Source organism: Mustela erminea, chromosome 5 (assembly GCF_009829155.1).
Source record: "Mustela erminea isolate mMusErm1 chromosome 5, mMusErm1.Pri, whole genome shotgun sequence".
NCBI lineage: Eukaryota > Metazoa > Chordata > Mammalia > Carnivora > Mustelidae > Mustela > Mustela erminea.
The window spans coordinates 129901533-129909616 of record NC_045618.1 but is presented as its reverse complement, the minus strand read 5'-3'; the positions used below and the strand labels follow the sequence as shown (position 1 = coordinate 129909616).

Sequence of the window (8084 nt, the reverse complement as noted above, 5' to 3'; positions counted from 1 at the left end):
CTTAGCCCTCTTGCTTCCCCTTCCAGCAGCCCTACCTGGTGGTGTGGTGAGACAGCTGTGCTCCGGCTACTTTCCATGTTTTCTTGACTAATCACCACCAAGCTTTGTTTTTAATTCTAGTGGCCAGTCACCTTCATAAACCTAAAGCCAATTCCTTCACTTCAAAATGTGCTCATTTATAAACAAGACAGTACCCACTAACTTTCCACCAAGTACATAACAGAAACTGATACACTTCCATGTCCCTCACCTTCCTTTACCCCTTTCCACATCTCCAGTCTGCTACTGTTTACACTGTCAAGATTTTTCTTATTTATACCCAGTTTATAGCCACTGCTAAACTTCCCATGCTTTACCTGTAACTGACCCTATAAACTCGAAACTAATTAAAAGCAGTAATATGATTTTACTCCACTTGTATTTTTTTTCTTCTTCTTTTTTTTAAAGATTTTATTTATTTATTTGACAGACAGAGATCACAGGTAGGCAGAGAGGCAAGCAGAGAAAGAGGAGGAAGCAGGCTCCCCGCTGCGCAGAGAGCCCGACATGGGGCTCGATCCCAGATCATGACCTGAGCCGAAGGCAGAGGCTTTAACCCACTGAGCCACCCAGGCGCCCCTTACTCCGCTTGTATTAAACAAAAGAAAGTCTTCCAAATATCAAAGCTAAGTGATTTCTTTTTTTTAACCCCTAACAATTCAAGTCACATTTTAGTTTATTTTTTTAAAGGCTTTTATTTTTTATCTTTTTAAAGATTTAATTTATTTATTTGACAGAGATAGAGACAGAGAGAGAGAGAGAGAGACAACAAGAGAGGGAACATAAGCAGGAGGAGTGGGAGAGGGAGAAGCAGGCTTCCCACTGAGTAGGGAGCGGAGCCTGATGCGGGGCTCAATCCTAGGACCCTGGGATGATAACCTGAGCTGAAGGCAGATGCTTTAATGACGGAGCCACGCAGGTGCCCCAAGTCACATTTTAGTCTTAATTTCATCTTAAATGAAGATGAATAGTTCACCATTTCATAGCTCATTGTATTATCATTATAAAACAACTATTTTAGATCCACTAATTCTGGCTTGGAAGGGAAAAAGGAGAAAATCATATTAAGCTCATAACTGGAGAAAGAACAGTAGCCCCTGTGAAAATATACCCTGCCATAAATCTTACATTCTGACACAGGTCCCATCTTTGCTTAGAATAACAGATACTAATAGATAACCCGAAAACCCAAGTGAAGTATTTAATGACAAGCAAATACATACATTTTAACTCAAGTCTAATCTGTTTTAGTTAGCTATAAATCCTATTTGTATGAAACTAAGTTTAGCATCTCTATCCTAATCTGATTTAGAATGTTTCCTCCAATGATACCTAAGCTCCCATTTCTTTTTTACTGATGAGATACAGCTGCCAGTTAGAATGGAACAAATGCCTCCCGGGCTTGGAAAGCAAGCTTCCAAATGGTTGCTTCTGGTTACAAGAGGACCTGGCTAGAAAGAGCAAAGGCCAAACTACCTGTTTCATCAAAGTTTGAAGATTTATCCCATTAAGAGAAAATTAGTAACAACATCAAATCAAAGATACATTTATATCTTTAAAACTAAATTATCAATCTTAAATTTATCATATTTTTTTCCCAAGTCCTATAATTCTAAGAATATTGGTCAGTATACATGAGGCTTCCATTCAAGAATAATCCTATATGAGTGAATGAGGGATCTTATCCTCTTAGGTCTATACATTTCTTAAGTCCTCATCATTTAAGAATACAAAGAATATAATAAGGACTAAATCATAAGTCATTAACTCTTACAATACCTCTCTTCAAGGCACCAAAGTATTCATTTAACCATCTACCAAGCATTTACTGCACACCTACTATGTGCCAGACATGGTTTTCAACAGAAGCAATGAAGTGAACAAGATAGCCAAAACTCCATGTTTTCATGGAGTTTATATTCCTCTTTGGGAAGACATAACAATTTTGTGAATAATCAAGTCAAACAATTACTGACTCTTAAGTTTCTGGTATAGGCACTATTTAAGATGCAAAGGAGGAGCAAGACAAGGATCCTAACAGGGGAGCTGACATGACATAGAAAAGTTACATAAAGGGTTAGGGCGCCTGAGTAGCTCAGCGGGTTAAGCCTCCGCCTTTGGCTCAGGTCATGATCTCAGGATCCTGGGATCAAGTCCCCAGTTGGGCTCTCTGCTCGGCAAGGAGTTCCCCCCCGCCAATGCCTGCCTCTCTGCCTACTTGTGATCTCTCTGTCAAATAAATAAATAAAATCTTAAAAAAGAAAAAGAAAAACTACATCAAGGGTTAGTGAGTTTTCACACGTTATACAGTGACATCCCTAAGCTATTGGTTGCCGACCTATGTCACCTGGCCAACAAGCTTTTGGAGTTACTGCCCAATGATACTGCTTATTAACTGAAAGTTCATTTTTGGGACAGTCTCCCTCTTTCTATAACAGTATTTTATGCATATATACTTATATATATAGAAATATAGCAGTATTTTATCACTATTATTCTAATACTTTATTCTATTTCATCTTTGTATTACCAAAGATGTTTGTTAAAGGGACAAAACAAAATGTGAGTACTCATAAGATAACACAGGGCTCAAGGGGTGCCTGGGTGGTGCAGTCAGTTAAGCATCCAACTCTTGATTTCAGCTCAGGTCATGATCTCAGGGTCCTGGGATCGAGTCCCGGGTTAGGGTCAGCGCTCAGCACGGAGTCTACATGGATCCTCTCTCCCTCTCCCCACCCCTGCCACCCCCATGCGTGCTCTCTCTTTTCTAAAAATAAGTAAATAAATCTTTAAGAAAAATTTAACATGCAACTCAGAAGATTCAAGATAAAATCAGAAGTTATTACTGAATGAGACAATAATAAACTTTATAGGTTCACTGGAATTGTGCTGTAGTTACACTATCAGTTATGGGAAAAAAAGATCAAAATCAAGTAACATAAAATACTTGAGACAGTCAAAATTATAATGAAAAGGCAAGGCTTAGAGATTTCATTATATGCTTGGTATTACAGGACTGGACACCAACCGTAACACTAGCAGTTAGCCTACTGATTGACTTGCATACATACTTCAAACAAAACATTGTGTTGAAACATTAAATACTGGCTCTGTGAGACAAAATCATAAATCTGTGATATTATAAAGCTGTGAAACAGGGCATTTGGGAGAAAAAGGGTATTAGCTCAAAAGACACAGCCTTTCAGCTTCCCCCATTTCCAATCCACAGCAGTATGGAAATTCAATGAGACACAGAAAATACTGTGCAGCTCAGATGTAAATCTGATTCCTTCCAGGTAAATTTCTTCAAATATAGAAACTGAAGAACAGTACAGTATTAAAATGTATGGTTCTAGAAAGCCTAGATAATCCAAGATGAAAATGAAAAATACCCCTAAAATAAATCAGGCACACACATATAGCTGTACAGAAACACATACCACCAATTAATTAATTCATACAAAACAGTAGAAGAAAGCAATAAACACTTGCAGAAGATACATTTGACAGGGACTAAAGAAAAGATTGTTCAAGGCACAAACACATTATCTATATGGGAAAAGACTCACAAATTCTACCATATCAAAAAGGAAAACTTTTATAAAACATTATTATAAACAAGATTTAAAGAAAAGCCATTTCTCTCAGTTTGAGAGACCACAGTGGAAAAGAATTATTATCCTTCTCTCTCTCCCTCTGACCCTCTTCCTGCTTGTGCTCTATCTCAAAGAGATAAAAATTTTTATAAAAGTAGGGGGGGCGCCTGGGTGGCAGCTGCCTTCGGCTCAGGTCATGATCCTGGAGTCCTGGGATTGGATCTGCATCAGACTCCTTGCTTGGTGCGGAGCCTGCTTCTCCTTCTGATCCTCCCCTCTCTCACGCACTCTCTTTCTCATTCTCTCTGTCTCTCAAATAAACAAATAAAATCTTAAAAAAAAAATAAAGCTAACAGCCTAAATGTCCATCAGCAGAGTAATGAACACAGAAGCTGTGGTAATACTCGGTGAATATTACACAACAGTGAAAATAATGACTAAGAACTTCACACTCAACAGAAATAATGCAAACAAATAATATTAAGCAAATAAAATGAGTTATAGAACAACTTCCCCAATATGACCAATTTATGTAACATTTGAAAACACAAAACAACAGGAGCATCTGGGTGGCTCAGACAGTTAACTCTCTCTGCCTTTGGCTCAGGTCATGATCTCAGGGCCCTGCATCGGGCTCCCTACTCAGCAGGGAGTCTGCTTCTCTCTCTCCCTCTGCTCCTCCCCTGCTCATGCTCTGGCACTCCCTTTCTCTCTCTCTCTCACTCTCAAATAAAAATCTTTGGGGAAAAAAAAACCCCACTGCACACACAAAACAACATAGACAGTCCTTGTTATTGGAATGCAGTCTGTTCCTAAATGTGTGTCACAGTGTGAATTTTCAGGTAGCTGAGTCTACATTACATCATTCAAAAACAGGAAAAATCACATGTTCCTAGCTCACCCAAAACTCCAAACGATATTTTTTCCCAAGCCATGAAATACTCTTAAATATCTACATAATAACCTGCCAAGAATTTCTGTAAAACGGACAGCATCTAAAATACCAGTGACTTATTTTTACCCTGAGACAACAGAAGTGCTCTCGCATGTGTGATGACTCAACGGTGTGGGACAATATGGAGTCCATCATGCTCCCAGGTGGGCCATCCCTTGTCTCTATGAGCTTCAGCACTCCCACATGCTCCGCAAATGTAGGGACATCTGTGGGCCTCCTTTGCTCACCTACTTTCTTCACAGGTTTTTCTACATGTCGCAGGACATTTTCGTCGGTAATGTGGGGAAGATGACAGAGATATTGCACAACTCATTTAATAACTCAAGAGGACAGGAGACTGGGTCCTATCAGGGAAAGAGCAGAAGCACGGCGGAAGTGCACTCTACAGCTTCCCCCTGGACTCGTGCCCAGCTGAGAACACGAGTGCTGTTCACATGACAATTTATCAAGGTGGCTTTTGATTCAGACAGTTAAATCTCACAAGCATTCCTGCAAATCGTCACAGCAAATAGCGAGCCTGCAAACAGTGGGGAATACTTTCTATATGGATACAATTCACAGTCAAAGCATAAAAGTACAGAAAGAGACAATTTCAGGATAATGATTATCTCTGGGGAAGGGGTGAGAGAAAAAAAAATCAAGAAGGGACACTAAAGGGAGCTTTAGTTATCTTTTTATTTTTAAAAAGTGACATATATGGGGTGAGATATTAACAGTAAAATATGGGATCGCGGGTACATTATTTTCTGTACCTTTTCATAAAATACGAAGGACCAATAACATTCTTTACCTGTCTGATGCACGCCAGAAGCCTGTCAGCATGAAGCAGCCCACAGATTCACAGGAATCTTGAGTTTGATACTGAACCAGAATCTGAATTTGATTTTAGGGCAAGAGAACCAGTGTGTCCATGTTTTTTTGTGTCATCCTAACACCCTTCACAAGTCTGCTTCCCGTCAGAACTGCCATCCTGTGCACCTCTATCCTTCCCCACAACCCCTCTGCCTACACTACTATGCTCAGGCCACAGTGGTCTCCTTGCTGGTCCTGAACAGAGTAGCCTCCCTCCCTAGGCCTTTTTATTCCTGGATTTTCAGGGCCAAGTCCTCACCTTCTTCATATTCTTGCTAAAGTCTTACCTTCTCAGCAACCGTTTTGTTTAAAACTGTAAACTGGTTCCCCAGAACCCCTGGTCGCCCACCTTCGCTACTTCCCTTTCTCCCGGGGTACTTATTTTCTAGCACACTGTATAATTTACTTCCTGTACTAGAAACCCCATTATGCAAAAAACTTGGGGTTTTTCATCCTTGATGCATCAGGAGTGTCCAGTGATAGCACCTAGCACACAGAGGGCAGATATTTGGTAAAGTGATTGGTAAAATTTTAATTTTTCTATGTTCCAGTACTCTCCAGGATTGATACAACAAGACTCTATCCTCTGCATCTCCAGCACTCCCCAAGTATATATACTCCTCTCAAACCATCTGCTTGTATGCCCACTTCCTGTGCATTCTGATTCAGAGTCTAACACAGAGTGAGATACTCAGTGTGTGTGGAATGAATGAAATTCAATGTCTTGAACACAGAAGTTTCTCTCAGTGCAGGCCACTTCTACTACAAACTCACACCCAGGTAAATTAATTGCAGGTACCTTTTTTTAAGTCACCTTAAGGCACAAAGGGCTGTGGCTTGATTCACACTTTCTTTCTACTACAAGAACAGTAAGAAGATGCATTTTATGATGCCATAAAAATAAGCATTACCTCACATAATCAAATCTAAAAGAAATCAGGTAAAATGTAATTAAGATCAGGTAACCAGGGGCGCCTGGGTGGCTCAGTGGGTTAAGCCACTACCTTCGGCTCAGGTCATGATCTCAGGGTCCTGGGATCGAGTCCCGCATCAGGCTCTCTGCTCATCAGGGAGCCTGTTTCCCTCTCTCTCTCTCTCTACCTGCCTCTCCATCTACTTGTGATCTCTCTCTCTGTCAAATAAATAAATAAAATCTTTAAAAAAAAAAAAAAAAAGATCAGGTAACCAGATTCAAGAAAGATGGTACTTCTCTCTACTCTGGTTTACTTTTTTTTTTTAAAGACTTTTATTTATTTATTTGACAGAGAAAGAGAGATCACAAGTAGTCAGAGAGGCAGGCAGAGAGAGAGGGGGAAGCAGACTCCCTGCTGAGCAGAGAGCCCAATGTGGGGGCTCTATCCCAGGACCCTGAGATCATGACCTGAGCCGAAGGCAAAGGCTTAACCCACTAAGCCACTCAGGTGCCCCTTGGGTTACATTTTTATTATCCTCTATTTTGGCAGAGAAGCAATGTGGCAAAAAGAAGTTTGCCTATACTAATTAAAAGTTTTAGAGAGCAATTTTAAAAATATATAAAAGCTGGTAGTGGCAAATTGTAAAAATGGCCACAAATTCTTGGACCCACTTCCCATTTGACGCAGAGTCTGATTTCCCACGCCCTGCAGTCTGGACTGGCCTCAGTGAGCCGCTTGTTAACAACAGATCAGCCAAGGTCATGGGGTTTCAGCAGGTTCTTAGGGAACGCTTGCTCTGAAGCACCCCTCTCTGGATCCCCAGTCACCATGCGACAAGGAGCCCATGCCTCACAGGGAGGTCACATGAAGGTGCTCTGGTCAACGGCCTCCACTGAGCCCAGTGTTCAAGTCACTTTGGCCCCAGTGACATGAAGGGAAGAAGCCTCCAGATGATCCCAGCCCCCAGCCACCTGGGGCTTGGGTCTTCCCTGGCAGCTTCAGCCCCAGATATTTTGGAGCAAAAACAAGCCATCCCTGCTGTGCCCTGACCGAATTCCTGACCCGCAGAATCTGTAAGCACAATCCGATGGCTGTTGTTTCGCACCACTAAGCCTCGGGGGTGGTCAGGGAGGCAATAAATACACTGGAAAATGAGTGCTAACCCAAAGCCTATAACTAATTACCGCATTTCATTTTCTCACCATCGGCAGAGACTAGATTTCACTACTTAGTACAGATAAGTCATTCATGCAGGTCACACATCACACAGATCCACGTTCTGGGACAGGGCAAATAAATTATCCAAAATGAACTCTGACGGCTATTAGCCATTCATTTTAGTCACCTGTCTGTATGCTGAATCAATTAAGGTTGATGCACTTATGTGAAGTAACTAGATAATTGCTAGCTATATAAATATATATCTCAGATCAAAACACACTACTTCTATGAACACCAGGAGGAAAAAGGGATGGTAACACAGCTAATGTGAAGAGGGAGTTACTCCCCAGGCTCCATGCTGTGCTCACAACATGAATGAACTATTTTCTTCTCCAAGGAATCAATTCATGAGACTGAAAATGATCAACATGTTGAAAATCTATTTCCAAAAATCTCTCACTATAGATAATAAGGATATACTACAGATCAGAAAAAAAAACTGGGAAAAAATTCCGATTTAAGAAAACAGGTTTGCATCAATCAAGATCAGACTACTTCCTTCTTGTT

The 8084-nt window shown here is 40.7% G+C and overlaps 1 protein-coding gene across 2 annotated transcripts in view; it reads right to left on the bottom strand.

The window, feature by feature from the left end:
- SPTLC2 (serine palmitoyltransferase long chain base subunit 2) overlaps window positions 1-8084 on the bottom strand; it is a 113571-nt gene that overhangs the window by 49166 nt on the left and 56321 nt on the right. The window lies entirely within an intron of this gene.